Source organism: Salmo salar, unplaced genomic scaffold (assembly GCF_905237065.1).
Source record: "Salmo salar unplaced genomic scaffold, Ssal_v3.1, whole genome shotgun sequence".
In the NCBI taxonomy this organism is placed as follows: domain Eukaryota; kingdom Metazoa; phylum Chordata; class Actinopteri; order Salmoniformes; family Salmonidae; genus Salmo; species Salmo salar.
The window spans coordinates 5,793-27,351 of NW_025549008.1; the positions used below are offsets into that span (position 1 = coordinate 5,793).

A 21,559-nucleotide genomic window follows, 5' to 3' on the forward strand; every position below is an offset into this window, starting at 1 on the left:
GTTCTACATGGAACCTCAAAGTTCTATCAGGAACCAAAAGTGTTCTACTTGGAACCAAAAAAGGTTAGTCAAATGGTTCTCTTATGGGGACAGATAGCACCTTTTTATGAGTGTAGAGAGCGCACAAGACATAGGGCATATAAGTCGCTTGGAGTGGTGAGAGACAGAAGGGGAGGGAAAGTGTGGGGGAAAGAGACTGGGAGAGAGAAGCTGCTCTGTGTGGACTGTAGCTTGCAGCTGTAATTGTGGAAGAGCGAGAAAGCGTGCTCATGTGAGAGAGACTCAGAGACTACTAGAGAGAGAGAGAGAGAAAGCAAAAGAGGTTGAGAGAGAGTGAGAGAGAGACAGACAGATAGCGAAGGCTGAAACACAGAGAGTGAAGTAAATAAAGAATGCAAGAAAGACAGTACAGTGACGCAGTGCTTCTCTGTCTACTGTAGGTGTACGAATTCTGTGGAGGCAGCGTGATACAAAGGACTATACATTTCCTGTCTCCTATCAGCCGGATTTACTCCGAAAAGGGCATCAATGACCATTGGACCATATACTTCTCCACAATATTGCAGGCACTAAAGGTGGACTTTTAACAAGTGCAGTGACAATGCAGGTGAGATTCTCTTGATAGTTTATATACTGTACATGTGTTCAACTGCATGTTGTACTGAAATTATAGTGTTTGGTTTGCTAGACTTGAAGTAAGCCTTTTATTGAAATGAATCACTTGTGGTGCATGGCATTTCTATCTGTTTATAATCGGGAAAACTGAATATCTACTAGATGCCGAGTTATGTATATTTCATACGCTTGCAGACTGTATGTTATGTTTGCGGTAAAAAATATTCAACAGCTTCTGTCTGAAGCCAGATGATGTGTCGACAGAGGCTGTGTTGTTTAGTTTAATTGTGGTAATGAGCTGTTACTATGCATTTACTTATAATCTGAGATATATTTGATATGGCTTCCAGGTAAAAAACAAAAAACAAAGATGTGCTTTGGAAAGTGAACTTTTATGATTGAGTGTAGAGAACAATGACGTTCTGTGTCTCTGTATCGCTCTTCTCATACCGTACACACAGATACAGTCACACTCACAATATGTGTTGCTTTGTTCACTAAGTCCTGTGCTGCTGGCTCTCCCTAGCTGCAGACAGCAGGACAGTTGATGGAGTGACGTGCTCTGGGTGGGGTGCCTGTTCATTAGATGAGTGTGATTGAGACCACAGTATATTGACAGGGAGTAGAACGATGAGACTACTGTACATGGTTAACAAACACAACAAAGATCAACAGAGCAAGCGAGGAGTCACCTATAGATCTACGGATAGCTGGATTCAGGAATAAAGCGCCATGTAATTGTTAAAATATACTTAAGTATTAAAAGTACAGGTATAAATCATTTCACATTCCTTATAGAGTGGAGTTGGTATCGCAGTTGAGAAAATACTTTCAGACAAAAAGCTAAAAAGCGACTGCCCCTAAAAACCAACGACTCCCTTTGAAAACAGGCGATGTGGCATCAGAAACATTAATTATAGTGTAAAAATGTACTACAAAGTGTAGCTAAACAGAATAACTTTTGGTCATACCCAGTCAGCACATGACGTCCAAGGACGTCGAATTATGGTCGATTTCAGGTCTGTCTGTTGTGGCCACTATTTCACCCTAAAATAATCATCCCAAATTGGGCTGTGTATAACTATGTAAATGTCTCTCGGACCAGGTGACTTTTATCAATATAGACTCTAAAAAGTAAAGGTTCCTGGAGTATCCTTTAGGGGTTCTTCAAATTGGAACTGTGGGGGAACCCCTAAAAGTTATTTGAAGAACATTTTGTGGGAACTCCTATAAAGTTCTTCGAAGAACCCCTTATCATGGTTCCTCAAAGAACCTTTTGGGGTTCATTTTTTTAACTCCCAGCAAACCAGACAGCACCATTTTTTTATTGCCTTTTTTTTTTTTACAGATAGCCAGGGGCACACTCCAACACTCGAACATCATTTAAAAACAACGCATTTGTGATTAGTGAGTCTGCCAGAGTTAGAAGGGATGACCAGGGATGTTCTCTTGATAAGTGTGTGAATTTGACCTTTTTCCTGTCTTGCTAAGCATTCGAAACATAACAAGTACTTCTGGGTGTCAGGGAAAATGTATGGAGTAAAAAGTACATTATTTTCTTTAGGAAGGTAGCAAAGTAAAAGTAAAAGTTGTCAAATATAAATAGTAAAGTACAGATACCCCCCCAGAAAATGACTTAAGTAGTACTTTAAAGTATTTTTACTTGAGTACTTTACACCACTGGTTATGTGTCATTATATAAGAGCATTAAATATTGCAAGTTGAGCTTCCACCTCCCATTATGGCCTGTAGAGTAGATTGCTGCTCTTAGTTGAGCTAATTAGTCATGGTGATTGGTCTATAGGCATGGTTCATGATGAACAAAACAATGCAGCCTCTCTGTCCATGTTGGATTCATTAGCTTCATTCAGCCTGTTGCACACACACATACGTCTGCGTGCGAGGATTGCATGGAGAGCAAAAAAAACGTTGAATGTGCCGTGAAGGTTAAGGGCTCCATTATTTTGTGTGCATTATATTAAACATGTGAGGCCTGTCACTTAGGCTGGTCCTGCTGGGCCATACCGATAGTTCCCATGGCACTCATCCTCGATGTTAATCAACAACAACAAAAAATGGACTCTGGTTTGTGAGGTGAACTAACCTTCCTACTTGGCTTGCAGAGACAAGGTGCTGTCAATTTAACCTTTTATTTTGACTAGGCAAGTCAGTTAAGAACAAATTCTTATTTACAATGACAGCCTACCAGGGAACAGTGGGTTAACTGCCTTATTTAGGCAGAATGACAGATTTTTTACCTTGTCAGCTCAGGGATTCGATCCAACAACCTTTCGGTTACTGGCCCAATGCGCTAACCACTAGGCACTAGGCTACCTGACACCCCAAATAAACTGGATGTAATTAGCTTGAAGAATACTGTCAGTCCCTGGAGAACCCTTGATCTGTGTCCCTAACGTAAGATGAAGTGGGAGTGCTGCTGCCTGAGGAGCTGCAGCTGCAGTCAATATTAACTGGGCTGGGCTATTTTACCCCATTTTGTTTTTCCACTGAATTGGTCTTTTAACCCAAATATATATGAATTCTAGTCAATGGACACAATAAGCAAAAATGTGTGAGATGTTTGAAATGATTCCCTTTGTTTTGGGCAATGATAACTAGGACTGTAAATGTAGGAGAATTGTGAATTGTTTTCACTCAGTCGGATTCACAATGTTATTTTAGGCATTTCCACATTCACATTTTTTATTGAGTTTTCTTGCTTTCTGCTCACTGCAGCCAGTGTAAAAATCCATGGTCTTGTTGCGCTGATCTGTCAGTGTTCCCTCCAATTGACTTTTTCTTGCTAGATGTCTGTCTCTCTTGATATCTTCATGCACACCAGTCAAGGGGATATTGTGTAGGAGATTGAAAGGCAAAGGTATGTAGTTGTCAGCTGAAACCAAAATCTGGTTCTGAAACATTGGGTACTCTTGGACTATTCGTTTCAAAGACAAGCATAAAAATGTTACGCAATAACAAGATTTAGAAGGAACATCTTACCTCATACAAAAGGTACCTCTGAAATATGGACTATTTGATTACATACAGTCAAGTCCCAAATTATTGGCACCCTTGAGAAAGATGAGCAAAAATACTATATAAAATATATAATACAAATACTACTAATTCTACAGTATTTGAATGCAAAAAAGGGAAAATTATATTATTTTATACTAATGCAAGTGCTCAGAGCAAGAGATTTTGTTAAACAAGTAATACAAAATTATCAAAATGATTGGCACCCCTGTTTTTAATACTCTAGCATCCTCCCCTTGCGAGGATAACAACACAGCCTCAAACACTTTTTTAATGATGATTGGAGAACACATTGGGAGGGATCTTAGACCACTCCTCCATACAGAATATTTCCAGATCCTTGATATCCTTCGTCTGCGTTTATGGACTGCCCTCTTCAATTCAAACCACAGGTTTTCAATGGGGATCAAATCCTGAGACGGCCATTCAAAATGTTGATTTTGTGGTCAATGAACCATTTCTTTGTGGATTTTGATGTGTGCTTGGGGTTATTGTCTTGCTAAAAGATCCACTTGCGGCAAAGTTTCAAGATCCCTCCCAAATGTGTTCTCCAACCTCATAAAACATTTTCGAAAAAAAAGCTCAGTGTCGTTATACCTGTATTGAAAACAGGGGATTCAGGAGAAAGATATGATCCCTTATTGATGTCACCTGTTAAATCCACTTCCATCCGTGTAGATGAAAGAGAGGAGACAGGTTAAAGAAGGTTTTTTAAGCCTTGAGACAATTGAGACATGTACTGTGTATGTGTGTGCCATTCAGAAGGTAAATGGGCAAGACAAAAGGACATCCAGCCAACTTGACACAACTGTGGGAAGCATTTGAGTCAACATGGGCCAGCATCCCTGTGGAATGCTTTCGACACCTTGTAGAGTCCATGCTCCAACGCATTGAGGTTGTTCTGAGGGCAAAAAGGGAGCGGGGGATCCAACAACTGAAAAAAACACATTTTGCCCCAGGGATCCGTGGAAGTTTAGAGGGTGTAATACAATACAATGTAATATTATTAATCTACAATGTTTGTTATTAAACCTTGGGCAACATGAGCCTATTGGTATCCACAGTACTCCACCTATTATACATTTTCCATCTCAATACTTCAATACTATATTTTTTTACATAAATGCACTGTAATTTAAAGTAATTGTCCAGTGAAAATCAAACTTTTAAAAGTTAATGTTCTGTTAACTCATACCCAAATAATTTTGACTATACTTCGTATTTGTGGCCGAAGCATTAATTGGAGAAAAAATACTTTAAAAAAGCCACCTCAAACTTGTATCTCAAACAGACCGTTTCAAAAATGCTTTTTAAATGAGATTTAAACATAATCGGGTTCAAGGACATACATCTGGTGTATTAGAAGCATTTATTGGTACCATGATTGACTTTCTATTTATTTATTTCACTATTATGGGGGATCCTGTTTTCTGCTAACAATGCCTGCAGTGGTGCGGTCGGCCGTGAACTTCCATGGCTTCAATGAGAGGTGGCAGTCTGTCACGTCTGCTCTCGCTCCTCCCCTCCGGTGTTTGACGTCGCCGGTATACTAACCGCCGGTCCTGGGATCCATCATTACGAGCACCTGCACGTTGTCATGAGGCAAACCTGGACTCCATTACCTTACTTATTACCACCCCTATATCTGGCCCTCCCTTAGGTTCCTTCCCCAGTCAGTATTGATCCTGTGTACATGCAAAGACGCTACTGTTATGTTGTCTCGTTTGTTGTTTTATTAAACGTTTCACCTGCTTCTCAACTCACAGCGTCTTCAAGTTACACAGTCGTTTTCTCTCTGCCTCATGACAACATGTGTAGAACTGCAGGATATTAGCGTTATAGTTGCAACAAGAAACATTTCTCTGCCCCATGACAACATGTGTAGAACTGCAGGATATTAGCGTTATAGTTGCAACAAGAAACATTTCTCTGCCCCATGACAACATGTGTAGAACTGCAGGATATTAGCGTTATAGTTGCAACAAGAAACATTTCTCTGCCCCATGACAACATGTGTAGAACTGCAGGATATTAGGCGTTATAGTTGCAACAAGAAACATTTCTCTGCCCCATGACAACATGTGTAGAACTGCAGGATATTAGCGTTATAGTTGCAACAAGAAACATTTCTCTGCCCCATGACAACATGTGTAGAACTGCAGGATATTAGCGTTATAGTTGCAACAAGAAACATTTCTCTGCCTCATGACAACATGTGTAGAACTGCAGGATATTAGCGTTATAGTTGCAACAAGAAACATTTCTCTGCCTCATGACAACATGTGTAGAACTGCAGGATATTAGCGTTATAGTTGCAACAAGAAACATTTCTCTGCCCCATGACAAAATGTGTAGAATGCAGGAAATTAGGCAAGTTTTTTTCCCTCCAAGAGGCAGACCTTTAAAATGTTCATTCCCAGGGCCCGAGACTTGGTTTGTCCGGCCTTGCACCACGAAATCATGGTAAAACTCCTTGTATGATATTTTTATCTCACTCGAGTTGTGTTCTGATTATGAGGGGTCACTGATGAATTTGCTATCACAAAAAAGTTTGAGAACCCCTGGGCTAGTGGTTAGGGAGGGGTTAGCTAACATGCTAAGTATCCTAACCATCCTTTTTAATTTTCACATGTAGCCGAGCGAAGTGTTCGTGTTGTCCAACCAACATGCATAGTAGCTGAGTCAGACAATATAGTTTTCATGTTTCATAATTATCCTATTTCTCAGTGACACTTTTTTGCACTATGTTTGAAGGCTGTCAGCTTCTTCTCAGGAGGAGAATCACTTAGCCTTTCAACTAATTTTCAAATGATAGGATGCCTATTTAAAAACACTTTTCAACATTTCAAGATAGCAGTTAGTTCAGTTTGATCTTATTAAAGACAGCTGTATCATTTTTTTATTCATTTTGACATATTGTTTGGGACCACTTTTTTTGCTCTGTTTGAAGGCTGTCAGCTTCTTCTCAGGAAGAGAATCCCTTAGCCTTTCAACTAATTTTGGGTTAGTTCGACTAATTTTGGGTTAGTTCTCTCAAGAAGAACTAACCCACCGGTGTATCCAGTATAAACTAACGGTGTACCCCGGTGTATTCAGTATAAACTAAAGTTGTACACCGGTGTATCCAGTATAAACTAAATGGTGTACACCCTGTGTATCCAGTATAAACTAACGGTGTACACCCGGTGTATCCAGTATAAACTAACGGTGTACACCGGTGTATCCAGTATAAACTAAAGTTGTACACCCGGTGTATCCAGAATAAACTAACGGTGTACACCAGGTGTATCCAGTATAAACTAACGGTGTACACCAGGTGTATCCAGTATAAACTAACGGTGTACACCAGGTGTATCCAGTATAAACTAACGGTGTACACCAGGGTATCCAGTATAAACTAACGGTGTACACCCGAAGCTTCCAGTCTGTTATTCGAACTCAATCAGCATGACAGAGTGATCTCCAGCCTTGTCCTCGTCAACACTCACACCTGTTAACGAGAGAATCACTGACATGCTGGTCCTTTTGTGGCAGGGGCTGAAATGCAGTGGAACGTTTTTGGGGGGGATTCAGTTAATTTGCATAACCCCCTCCTACTGCAGTACATCCAGGAGGAGGTAGGATTACACTACCCACAACCCCTCCTACTGCAGTACAAACAGGAGGAGGTAGGACTACACTACCCACAACCCCTCCTACTGCAGTACGTACAGGAGGAGGTAGGACTACACTACCCACAACCCCTCCTACTGCAGTACATACAGGAGGTAGGACTACACTACCCACAACCCCTCCTACTGCAGTATCTACAGGAGGAGGTAGGACTACACTACCCACAACCCCTCCTACTGCAGTACATACAGGAGGAGGTAGGACTACCACTACCCACAACCTCCTACTGCAGTACATCCAGGAGGAGGTAGGATTACACTACCCACAACCCCCTCCTACTGCAGTATGTACAGGAGGAGGTAGGACTACACTACCCACAACCTCCACTGCAGTCATACAGAGGAGGTAGGACTACACTACCCACAACCACAGTTCCCTAAAGGCAGGGTTGGGTAGGTTAGTACCCGTTAGAGGAGTTGGGTAGGTTAGTACCCGTTAGAGGGTTGGGTAGGTTAGTACCCGCTAGAGGGTTGGGTAGGTTAGTACCCCGTTAGAGGGTTGGGTAGGTTAGTACCCTGTTAGAGGGTTGGGTAGGTTAGTACCCCGTTAGAGGGTTGGGTAGGTTAGTACCCTGTTAGTTAGAGGGTTGGGTAGGTTAGTACCCTGTTAGTTAGAGGTTGGGTAGGTTAGTACCCTGTTAGTTAGAGGGTTGGGTAGGTTAGTACCCTGTTAGAGGGTTGGGTAGGTTAGTACCCTGTTAGTTAGAGGGTTGGGTAGGTTAGTACCCTGTTAGGGGTTGGGTAGGTTAGTACCCTGTTAGGGGTTGGGTAGGTTAGTACCCGTTAGAGGTTGGGTAGGTTAGTACCCCGTTAGAGGTTTGGGTAGGTTAGTACCCGTTAGAGGGTTGGGTAGGTTAGTACCCGTTAGAGGGTTGGGTAGGTTAGCACCCGTTAGAGGGTTGGGTAGGTTAGTACCCGTTAGAGGGTTGGGTAGGTTAGTGCCCGTTAGAGGGTTGGGTAGGTTAGTACCCGTTAGAGGGTTGGGTAGGTTAGTACCCGTTGAGGTTGGGTAGGTTAGTACCCGTTAGAGGGTTGGGTAGGTTAGTACCCGTTAGAGGGTTGGGTAGGTTAGTACCCGTTGGGGTTGGGTAGGTTAGCACCCGTTAGAGGTTGGGTAGGTTAGTACCCCGTTAGAGGGTTGGGTAGGTTAGTACCCGTTAGAGGGTTGGGTAGGTTAGTACCCGTTAGAGGTTGGGTAGGTTAGTACCCGTTAGAGGGTTGGGTAGATTAGTACCCGTTAGGGGGTTGGTGGGTTAGTACCCCGTTAGAGGGTTGGGTAGGTTAGTACCCGTTAGAGGGTTGGGTAGGTTGGTACCCGTTAGAGGGTTGGGTAGGTTAGTACCCGTTAGAGGGTTGGTAGGTTAGTACCCGTTAGAGGGTTGGGTAGGTTAGTACCCGAGAGGGTTGGGTGGTTGTCCCGTTAGAGGTTGGTAGGTTAGTACCCCGTTAGAGGGTTGGGTAGGTTAGTACCCGTTAGAGGTTGGGTAGGTTAGTACCGTTAGAGGGTTGGGTAGGTTAGTACCCGTTAGAGGGTTGGGTAGGTTAGTACCCGTTAGAGGTTGGGTAGGTTAGTACCCGTTAGAGGGTTGGGTAGGTTAGTACCCGTTAGAGGGTTGGGTAGGTTAGTACCCGTTAGAGGGTTGGGTAGGTTAGTACCCCGTTAGAGGGTTGGGTAGGTTAGTACCCGTTAGAGGTTGGGTAGGTTAGTACCCGTTAGAGGGTTGGGTAGGTTAGTACCCGTTAGAGGGTTGGGTAGGTTAGTACCCCGTTAGAGGGTTGGGTAGGTTAGTACCCTGTTAGAGGGTTGGGTAGGTTAGTACCCTGTTAGAGGGTTGGGTAGGTTAGTACCCGTTAGAGAGTTGGTAGGTTAGTACCCGTTAGAGGGTTGGGTAGGTTAGTACCCCGTTAGAGGGTTGGGTAGGTTAGTACCCGTTAGAGGGTTGGGTAGGTTAGTACCCTGTTAGAGGGTTGGTAGGTTAGTACCCTGTTAGAGGGTTGGGTAGGTTAGTACCCTGTTAGAGGGTTGGGTAGGTTAGTACCCTGTTAGAGGGTTGGGTAGGTTAGTACCCGTTAGAGGGTTGGGTAGGTTAGTACCCGTTAGAGGGTTGGGTAGGTTAGTACCCGTTAGAGGGTTGGGTAGGTTAGTACCCGTTAGAGGGTTGGGTAGGTTAGTACCCCGTTAGAGGGTTGGGTAGGTTGGTACCCCGTTAGATGGTTGGGTAGGTTAGTACCCGTTAGAGGTTGGGTAGGTTAGTACCCGTTAGAGGGTTGGGTAGGTTAGTACCCGTTAGAGGGTTGGGTAGGTTAGTACCCGTTAGAGGGTTGGGTAGGTTAGTACCCGTTAGATGGTTGGGTAGGTTGGTACCCTGTTAGAGGGTTGGTAGGTTAGTACCCGTTGAGGGTTGGTAGGTTAGTACCGTTAGATGGTTGGGTAGGTTAGTACCCTGTTGGGGGTTGGGTAGGTTAGTACCCTGTTAGAGGGTTGGGTGGGTTAGTACCCGTTAGAGGGTTGGGTAGGTTAGTACCCCGTTAGAGGGTTGGGTAGGTTAGTACCCCGTTAGAGGGTTGGGTAGGTTAGTACCCTGTCCTCAGAACCTTTACCATAATCTATCAGTCTCTGTGTGTGTGTGTGTGTGTGTGTGTGTGTGTGTGTGTGTGTGTGTGTGTGTGTGTGTGTCAGGATGACATCATCGATGATGCGGTGGGTTTCGTGGCGGCAGCGGAGATGCTGAGGAGAGAGGGGGCGGGGACGATCATCGCCGTGTGCACGCACGCCATCCTGTCCGCGGACGCTCCCAGGATCCTCCAGGAGTCAGTCATTAGTCAGAGAGGAGAGGAGGTACCCCCTGTATATAACCTCATTACTACCCGGTACCCCCTGTATATAGCCTCATTACTACCTGGTACCCCTGTATATAGCCTCATTACTACCCGGTACACCCTGTATATAGCCTCATTACTACCCGGTACCCCCTGTATATAGCCTCATTACTACCGGTACCCCCTGTTATAACCTCATTACTACCCGGTACCCCCTGTATATAGCCTCATTACTACCCGGTACCCCCTGTATATAGCCTCATTACTACCCGGTACCCCTGTATATAGCCTCATTACTACCTGGTACCCCTGTATAGCCTCATTACTACCGGTACCCCCTGTATATAACCTCATTACTACCTGGTCCCCCTGTATATAGCCTCATTACTACCCGGAAATAGCCTCATTACTACCTGGTACCCCCTGTATATAACCTCACTACCGCTCCCCTGTTGTAGCCTCATTACTACCTGGTACCCCCTGTATATAGCCTCATTACTACCTGGTACCCCTTAATAGCCTCATTACCACCAGTACCCCCTGTATATAGCCTCATTACTACCCGGTACCCCCTGTATATAGCCTCATTACTACCTGGTACCCCCTGTATATAGCCTCATTACTACCTGGTCCCCCTGTATATAGCCTCATTACTACCTGGTACCCCCTGTATATAGCCTCATTACTACCTGTACCCCCTGTATATAGCCTCATTACTACCTGGTACCCCCTGTATATAGCCTCATTACTACCTGGTACCCCCTGTATATAGCCTCATTACTACCTGGTCCCTGTATATAGCCTCATTACTACCTGGTACCCCCTGTATATAGCCTCATTACTACCTGGTACCCCCTGTTATAGCCTCATTACTACCTGGTACCCCCTGTATATAGCCTCAACTACCTGGCCCCTGTATATAGCCTCATACTACCTGGTACCCCCTGTATATAGCCTCATTACTACCTGGTACCCCCTGTATATGTGACAGGTTACAGGAAATACTCATAGCCTGGTTATACATTAAAAAGTATTAGTAAGTTCATAGTATGTGAGGATCTTAAAACATCTAAGGTTAAAAATATCATGCATTCTGTATTAGTTGGTAGAGATGGATAACATTCATATAATTGTGTTAAAAAGTAAAAAATCCATCAAAGCGTACAAAAGGTAAGAATTGTAAAAAGGAATGTGTAAACCGTTATATTGATTACTTTATTTTGTGGTGCCAAATTGAAGGGAAAAGTGTTAATCTGTGATCTACTAAATGCTCTTTAATCTATGAGCCTGAGATTCGATTGCTCTGGTCTCCAGCCAAGTTCGCGGGGAAATCGCGGTCTTTCCTCATTACAGTAAAAAAGTTCTCAGTGAGGAAACAATAACGTATCACACTCCGGGATTATTTCTCCCCTTTTCCAGGTACGTTATTGATGATAAAACAGAGTCATTTTAAATGTAATAACTCGCTAACATGTCAAGAGTGTTTAAGCTGTGTCTTAGTAACATCTTGAGGTAGTTCGAGTTCAGTTTGCAGAGAGTAATATGAGCCCTGCTCTCGTTTGCAGCGAAGGCTTCGTACTGGAGAGTAGCTGCCATTTTATGTCGATCGTCCAATGAACATGTGCGTTGTTATTAAAACCTCTTGAGCATCTGATCCCGTTAGCGGGATCAAAATCCAGCGAAAAATCATATCGCCAATTAGCATTAAAAAATTATCGTAATTTTTACAAAAATAAAAATATATATATTTTTTTTTATAGATACACCTCTCCTGAATCGACCCACGTCGTCCGATTTCAAAAAGGTTTTACAGGAAAAGCAAATCATTAGATTATTTGATGAGTCCATCGTAAAAGCAGCTTCATAGCCATTTTCCGACCAACCACTTCCATCACATATTATCAATAAACAGCTAAATGTAGCACTAACCTTTTACAAACTTCATCAAGATGGCACCCTAGGACATCATGTTATACAATGCATGCATTCTTTTGTTCAATAAAGGTCATATTTATATATAAAACAGCATTTTACATCTCTGTCTGACGTTGACTACCTAATTTCCCCCTCAAAAGCGTCCCGGTAAACAATGCTACGTTTCAATAAATTGCTATACTATAACGATTTTTTTAAATGTATATTGTCAATCTAACATTTATAGATGAATATCTCTTGAGAACACCCGTCATACCAGATTTTAAATTAACTTACTGGTAATCACACTTTTGCGATAAAAGGAGATGCGATACTCAGAAAATCAGCTAATATACAGTGCTCGGCGCGCCATCTTGGACGAACAGTATGAACCATCTCATCTTCAATAATATTGTCAATAATCGCCTACCTTTAGTTGTCTTCATCAGAAAGCATCCCAGGTCCACAACAGATGTATTTTCGGTCAAAAAGTCCATACTTCACGTTCCATTAGCCTGATGTTGGTAGCGGCGTCCTATGGCTCTCTCCAAACGCAGCTCTGCACTTCATACTGAAAGCAATCCTCGCGCATGTAGGTTCGTTCAAACATGTCAAACGTTGTATAAAATAAATGTTCAGGGCCTCTAACACCAAGAGAGCCAATAAGATTCGAGGGGGATGATTTCATTGCCTTTAAAACCGTTTCCAAAGGTGGGGGGCGAGAACATGGCCGCCGGCGTCATAATGGTGATGGCCCATCCCCTGTGACCAATTTCAAACTCCTGTCATTCACTGAGTTTTGACTCTATAAGGCTCAAACCACTGTGAAAGGACTGGCGACATCTAGTGGAAGCAATAGGAAGTGCCAAAATATTCCTAAACCCCTGTGTTTTTCAATGGGATAGGTTTAAAGTCAATACAACACATCAGGTATCCACTTCCTGTCCAGAAAATGTCTCAGGGTTTTGCCTGCCAAATGAGTTCTGTTATACTCACAGACACCATTCAAACAGTTTTAGAAACTTTAGAGTGTTTTCTATCCATATATAATAAGTATATGCATGCCCTATCTTCTGAGTTTGATTAGTAGGCCGTTGAAAATGGGAACGATTTTTTTCAAAATGCGCTGTGGCGCCCCTATCCTAGGGGTATCCTCAAGAGGTTTTAATAAGATATTTTGCGTGTGTTATTTGTATAATGGTTTTTCAAACACTTTATTGACTGTTGATAAATTGAGTTATGGTTTACTGAGTTAAAGCTTTGTGCTTGACAGTTATATTGGAAATGAGTGTATGTTTCAGTGAATTACAGTGTATACTGTTGTGACTTGAATAAGCCTTGTACCCTACAACACTAGCTCTTTCCTGTAGATCTGTTGTTTTGTAAAATGTGTTACTTTGGTAAAATGATTTGCAGTAAAAGTTCTCAGTGAGGAAACAATACCGTATCACTCTCGTGATTATTTCTCCCCTTTTTCAGGGGCCAAAGCCTCATTAGATATCGGTCGTCCAGAACAACTAGCCAAAGCCTCATTAGATATCGGTCGTCCAGGACAACTAGCCAAAGCCTCATTAGATATCGGTCGTCCAGAACAACTAGCCAAAGCCTCATTAGATATCGGTGCGTCCAGGACAACTAGCCAAAGCCTCATTAGATATCGGTCGTCCAGAACAACTAGCCAAAGCCTCATTAGATATCGGTCGTCCAGGACAACTAGCCAAAGCCTCATTAGATATCGGGTCGTCCAGAACAACTAGCCAAAGCCTCATTAGATATCGGTCGTCCAGAACAACTAGCCAAAGCCTCATTAGATATCGGTCGGTCCAAAGGAAGTCTGTAGACGGGAGTGTTTATGCGTCTATACAGAACAACTGGGCGTAATTTCCCGGACTAATAAGCGCACCTGAATATAAGCCGAACCCACTGAATTTTAAAAAAAGTATTATTTTGAACATAAATAAGTCGCACATGTCTATAAGCCGCAGGTGCCTACCGGTACATTGAAACAAATTAACTTTACACAGGCTTTAATGAAACACGGCTTGTAACAAAAATAAATAGGCTTTAATGAAACAAAACTACAAAATGAGGATGTGATTTGCTCGGGTTTCCCAAAAACATGATTTGCTGGTTGGGGTAAGTTTCTCAAAAGCATGTGAAATCACAAAAAAAAAGTGTCTGGACCCTTACTATGAAATTCAACTTAATAAAATAGATTTAGTTGTTTAAAAAAAAGAACTTCTCCTGTAAGGCAGTGTTATTAAAATGGAGGTGAAATGTCTTTAAAAAGTGGGTGTTAACGAAATGTCTGTGTGGCACTCTTCCCCTCCCACTACACTTTCTCCCTCCCTCCCAGGATGTGAAGTTAAAGAACATGGGTTCTTGGCCCAGCGTTCTCAGTCCACCTCCGCTGTCCGCTCCTCTAGCGACAGCTTCGAACAGGTCCGTCGCGTCGCCCGAGAGAAGGGAGAGAGAGAAACAGCTAAAAGCACAGGCCAGGAGAGAGCAGGAGAAACTACGGTAAGAGGGAAGGATAGAGGGAGGGAAAGGGAGGAGGAGGAGGAGAGGGAGAAGGTCATTCTAGCACCCCATCTAAGCTCATCCCCCTCTGACACTCCACTTTCTCTTCTCCAGTAGCCGTGACGACGAGGACTCTGTGGAGCAGCAGGGGAGGGGCGTGTCCAGGAGGACACTCGCCGTCGCCAGGAGCAACTTTCGCCTCAACCCCTCCCGCCGACTCCCCACAGGCCCTCCCACTCAACAGGCCACACCCTCGGCCGCAGCAGAACGCCATGGACCAGCAGAGGGAGCTGGCGAGACGCCGCGAGCAGGAAAGGAGGAGGAGAGAGGTGGTAATACTTTATAGCAGTAATACTACTATAATACTAACATGTTATACTAGTATAGCAGGAGAGAGGTGGTAATACTTTATAGCAGTAATACTACTATAATACTAACATGTTATACTAGTATAGCAGGAGAGAGGTGTAATACTTTATAGCAGTAATACTACTATAATACTAACATGTTATACTAGTATAGCAAAGAGGTAATACTTTATAGCAGTAATACTACTATAATACTAACATGTTATACTAGTATAGTGGAGAGAGGCGTGTAATACTTTATAGCAGTGATACTACTATAATACTAACATGTTATACTAGTATAGCAGGAGAGAGGCGGTAATACTACTATAATACTAACATGTTATACTAGTATAGCAGGAGAGAGGTGGTAATACTTTATAGCAGTAATACTACTATAATACTAACATGTTATACTAGTATAGTAGGAGAGAGGCGGTAATACTTTATAGCAGTAATACTACTATAATACTAACATGTTATACTAGTATAGCAGTGGAGAGAGGTGGTAATACTTTATAGCAGTAATACTACTATAATACTAACATGTTATACTAGTATAACAGGAGAGAAGTGGTAATACTTTATAGCAGTAATACTACTATAATACTAACATGTTATACTAGTATAGCAGGAGAGAGGTGGTAATACTTTATAGCGTAATACTACTATAATACTAACAAGTTATACTAGTATAGTAGAGAGAGGCGGTAATACTTTATAGCAGTAATACTACTATAATACTAACATGTTATACTAGTATAGTAGGAGAGAGGCGGTAATACTACTATAATACTAACATGTTATACTAGTATAGCAGGAGAGAGGTGGCAATACTTTATAGCAGTAATACTACTATAATACTAACATGTTATACTAGTATAGCAGGAGAGAGGCGGTAATACTTTATAGCAGTAATACTACTATAATACTAACATGTTATACTAGTATAGCAGGAGAGAGGTGGTAATACTTTATAGCAGTAATACTACTATAATACTAACATGTTATACTAGTATAGCAGGAGAGAGGTGGTAATACTTTATAGCAGTAATACTACTATAATACTAACATGTTATACTAGTATAGCAGGAGAGAGGTGGTAATACTTTATAGCAGTGATACTACTATAATACTAACATGTTATACTAGTATAGCAGGAGAGAGGTGGTAATACTTTATAGCAGTAATACTACTATAATACTAACATGTTATACTAGTATAGTAGGAGAGAGGCGGTAATACTTTATAGCAGTAATACTACTATAATACTAACATGTTATACTAGTATAGTAGGAGAGAGGCGGAATACTACTATAATACTAACATGTTATACTAGTATAGCAGGAGAGAGGTGGCAATACTTTATAGCAGTAATACTACTATAATACTAACATGTTATACTAGTATAGCAGGAGAGAGGCGGTAATACTTTATGCAGTAATACTACTATAATACTAACATGTTATACTAGTATAGTAGGGAGAGGTGGTAATACTTTATAGCAGTGATACTACTATAATACTAACATGTTATACTAGTATAGTAGGAGAGAGGCGGTAATACTTTATAGCAGTTATACTACTATAATACTAACATAAAATACTAGTTTAGCAGGAGAGAGTTGGTAATACTTTATAGCAGTAATACTACTATAATACTAACATGTTATACTAGTATAGCAGGAGAGAGGCGGTAATACTTTATAGCAGTTATACTACTATAATACTAACATAAAATACTAGTTTAGCAGAAGAGAGGTGGTCATACTTTATAGCAGTAATACTACTATAATACTAACATGATATACTAGTATAGCAGTAATACTACTATAATACTAACATGTTATACTAGTATAGCAGGAGAGAGGCGGTAATACTTTATAGCAGTTATACTACTATAATACTAACATAAAATACTAGTTTACCAGAAGAGAGGTGGCAATACTTTATAGCAGTTATACTACTGTAATACTAACATAATATACTTTTCTAGCAGAAGAGAGGTGGTAATACTTTATAGCAGTTATACTACTATAATACTAACATAATATACTTTTCTAGCAGAAGAGAGGTGGTAATACTTTATAGCAGTTATACTACTATAATACTAACATAATATACTTTTCTAGCAGAGAGAGGTGGTAATACTTTATAGCAGTTATACTACTATAATACTAACATGTTATACTAGTATAGCAGTAATACTACTATAATACTAACATGTTATACTAGTATGGCAGGAGAGGGCGGTAATACTACTATAATACTAACATGTTATACTAGTATAGCAGTAATACTACTATAATACTAACATGATATACTGGTATAGTAGGAGAGAGGCGGTAATACTTTATAGCAGTTATACTACTATAATACTAACATGTTATACTAGTATAGCAGGAGAGAGGTGGTAATACTTTATAGCAGTAATACTACTATAATACTAACATGATATACTGGTATAGTAGGAGAGAGGCGGTATTATTTATAGCAGTTATACTACTATAATACTAACATGTTATACTAGTATAGCAGGAGAGAGGTGGTAATACTTTATAGCAGTAATACTACTATAATAATAACATGTTATACTAGTATAGTAGGAGAGAGCGTGTAATACTTTATAGCAGTAATACTACTATAATACTAACATATGTTTAGCGAGTGGTAATACTATAGCAGTAATACTACTATAATACTAACATGTTATACTAGTATAGCAGGAGAGAGGAGGAGAGAATCATCATAAAGATACGTATTAATATATGTATATTCTTGTTATATTATGTATATTCAGTTATATTACAATAATACAGAGGAGAGGTAGTTTAGCTGAGAAGAGATGGGAAAGATTAACACTGCATCTAATTCCTCTCTCTCTCGCTCTGTCTCTCATCCCCCTCTCTACAGATGGCGGACACCATTGACATCAACTTCCAGAGCGACTTGATGGTCATCTTTGAAGAGAACCTTTTCTGGAGAGAGAGATTGAGAAAGGAGGAGAGGGAGAGAAAGAGATATGAACTCTACCTTATCCCACCATGGCTGGGGATTTCACACACAACACCCTCCCTCCCTCTGATTAGAGACCCCAGACCAGGATGTGAGCTCCAGAGACTTGAAGGAGACTGAGGTGAGGTACAGTAATAAGGAGTAGCCCTCCCTCCCTCCCTCTGATTGAGACCCCAGACCAGGATGTGAGCTCCAGAGACTTGAAGGAGACTGAGGTGAGGTACAGTAATAAGGAGTAGCCCTCCCTCCCTCCCTCTGATTGCACCCCCAACCAGGTGTGAGCTCCAGAAACTTGAAAGGAGACTGAGGTGAGGTAAACAGTAATAGGGAGTGCCCTCCTCCCTCCCTCTGATTAGAGACCCCAAAGACCAGGATATGAGCTCCAGAGACTTGAAGGGACTGAGGTGAGGTACAGATAAGGAGATGCCCTCCCTCCTCCTCTGATTAGGAGACCCCAGACCAGGAAGAGCTCCAGAGACTTCTGGAAGGGAGACTGAGGTGAGGCAGTGGTAAGGAGTAGCCCTCCTCCCTCTGATTAGAGACCCCAGACCAGGATGTGTCCAGAGACTTGGAAGGAGACTGAGGTGAGAGTACAGTGCATAAGGAGTAAGCCCTCCCTCCCTCTGATTAGAGAACCCAGACCGAGTGAGCTCCAGAGACTTGAAGGAGACTGAGGGTGAGGTACAGTAATAAGGAGTAGCCTCCCTCCCTCCCTTTCTGATTAGAGTGACCCCAAGAACCAGGAGTGAGCTCCAGAGACTGGAAGGAGACTGAGGTGAGGCATGGTGAATAAGGAGTAGCCCTCCCTCCCTCCCTCTGATAAGAGTCCCCACAGGATTGTGCTCGAAGAGACTGAGGTGCAGGTGCAAATGAGCAGTCCTCCATCTAATTAGAAACGATGAGCTCCCGCAGACTTGCAGACTACAAATGACGCCGATACCTCCCTCCGATTAGGAACCCCATGTCCAGATGTGAGCTCCAGAGACTTGGGAAGGAGACTGAGGTGAGGTACAGTAATAAGGAAAGTAGCCCTCCCTCCCTCCCTCTGATTAGAGACCCCAGACCAGGATGTGTGAGCTCCAGGAGACTAGGAGACTGAGGTGAGGCACAGTAATAAGGAGAAAGCCCTCCCCCTCCTCTGATTAGACCCCCAGAACCAGGATGTGAGCTCAAGAGACGAAGGAGACTGAGGTGAAAAGTGATATAAGGAGATGCCCTCCCCTCCCTCTGATTAGAGACCCCAGACCAGGATGTGAGCTCCAGAGACTTGAAGGAGACTGAGGTGAGGTACAGTAATAAGGGAGATGCCCTCCCCTCCTCTGATTAGAGAGACCCCAGACCAGGATGTGAGCTCCAGAGAATCTTGAAGGAGACTGAGGTCAGGTACAGTAATATGCCCTCCTCCCCTCTGATTAGAGACCCCCAGACCAGGATGCTGAGCTCCAGAGACTTGAAGGAGACTGGAGGTACAGTAATATGGAGATGCCCTCCCTCCCTCTGATTAGGAGACCCCAGAACAGGATGTGAGCTCCAGAGACTTGAAGGAGACTGGGTGAGGCAGTAATAAGGAGATGCCCTCCTCCCTCTGATTAGACCCCAGACCAGGATGTGTGAGCTCCAGAGACTTGAGGAGACTGAGGTGAGGTACAGTAATAAGGAGATGCCTCCTCCCTCCCTCTGATTAGAGACCCCAGACCAGGATGTGAGCTCGGGAGACTTGAAGGAGACTGAGTGAGGTACAGTAATAAGGAGTAGCCCTCCCTCCCTCCCTCTGATTAGAGACCCCAGACCAGGATGTGAGCTCCAGAGGAAGGACTGATGAGGTCAGTAATAAGGAGATGCCCTCCCTCCTCCCCTCTGATTAGAGACCCCAGACCAGGATGTGAGCTCCAGAGACTTTGAAGGAGACTGAGGTGAGGTCAGTAATAAGGGTCAGCCCCTCCTCCCTCCCTCTGATTAGAGACCCCAGACCAGGATGTGAGCTCCAGAGACTTAAAGGAGACTGAGGTGAGGTAACAGTAATAAGAGTAGCCCTCTCCCCCTCTGATTAGAGACCCCAGACCAGGATGTGAGCTCCAGAGACTTGAAGGAGACTGAGGTGAGGTACATGTAATAAGGAGTAGCCCTCCCTCCCTCCCTCTGATTAGAGACCCCAGACCAGGATGTGAGCTCCAGAGACTTGAAGGAGACTGAGGTGAGGTACAGTAAGTAAGGAGAAGCCCTCCTCCTCCCTCTGATTAGAGACCCCAGACCAGGATGTGAGCTCCAGAGACTTGAAGGAGACTGAGGTGAGGTACAGTAATAAGGAGATGCCCTCCCTCCCTCTGATTAGAGACCCCAGACCAGGATGTGAGCTCCAGAGACTTGAAGGAGACTGAGGTGAGGTACAGTAATAAGGAGTAGCCCTCCCCTCCCTCCCTCTGATTAGAGACCCCAGACCAGGATGTGAGCTCCAGAGACTTGAAGGAGACTGAGGTGAGGTACAGTAATAAGGGGAGTAGCCCTCCCTCCCTCCCTCTGATTAGAGACCCCAGACCAGGATGTGAGCTCCAGAGACTTGAAGGAGACTGAGGTGAGGTACAGTAATAAGGAGAAGCCCCTCCCTCCCTCTGATTAGAGACCCCAGACCAGGATGTGAGCTCCAGAGACTTGAAGGAGACTGAGGTGAGGTACAGTAATAAGGGGAGTAGCCTCCCTCCCTCCCTCTGATTAGAGACCCCAGACCAGGATGTGAGCTCCAGAGACTTGAAGGAGACTGAGGTGAGGTACAGTAATAAGGAGTAGCCCTCCCTTCCCTCTGATTAGAGACCCCAGACCAGGATGTGAGCTCCAGAGACTTGAAGGAGACTGAGGTGAGGTACAGTAATAAGGAGTAGCCCTCCCTCCCTCCCTCTGATTAGAGACCCCAGACCAGGATGTGAGCTCCAGAGACTTGAAGGAGACTGAGGTGAGGTACAGTAATAAGGAGTAGCCCTCCCTCCTCCCTCTGATTAGAGACCCCAGACCAGGATGTGAGCTCCAGAGACTTGAAGGAGACTGAGGTGAGGTACAGTAATAAGGAGTAGCCCTCCCTCCCTCCCTCTGATTAGAGACCCCAGACCAGGATGTGAGCTCCAGAGACTTGAAGGAGACTGAGGTGAGGTACAGTAATAAGGAGTAGCCTCCCTCCCTCCCTCTGATTAGAGACCCCAGACCAGGATGTGAGCTCCAGAGACTTGAAGGAGACTGAGGTGAGGTACAGTAATAAGGAGTAGCCCTCCCTCCTCCCTCTGATTAGAGACCCCAGACCAGGATGTGAGCTCCAGAGACTTGAAGGAGACTGAGGTGAGGTACAGTAATAAGGAGTAGCCCTCCCTCCCTCCCTCTGATTAGAGACCCCAGACCAGGATGTGAGCTCCAGAGACTTGAAGGAGACTGAGGTGAGGTACAGTAATAAGGGAGATGCCCTCCCTCCCTCCCTCTGATTAGAGACCCCAGACCAGGATGTGAGCTCCAGAGACTTGAAGGAGACTGAGGTGAGGTACAGTAATAAGGAGATGCCCCCTCCCTCCCTCTGATTAGAGACCCCAGACCAGGATGTGAGCTCCAGAGACTTGAAGGAGACTGAGGTGAGGTACAGTAA

General features: G+C 43.3%; 1 long non-coding RNA gene across 1 annotated transcript; it reads left to right on the plus strand.

Annotated features, from left to right (window-relative positions):
• Positions 1-478: 478 nt before the first annotated feature.
• Positions 479-5,410, plus strand: LOC123735054 (uncharacterized). Its single transcript, XR_006765233.1, has 2 exons — positions 479-607; positions 5,101-5,410. It is a non-coding gene; the product is annotated as an uncharacterized lncRNA (long non-coding RNA).
• Positions 5,411-21,559: the final 16,149 nt, after the last annotated feature.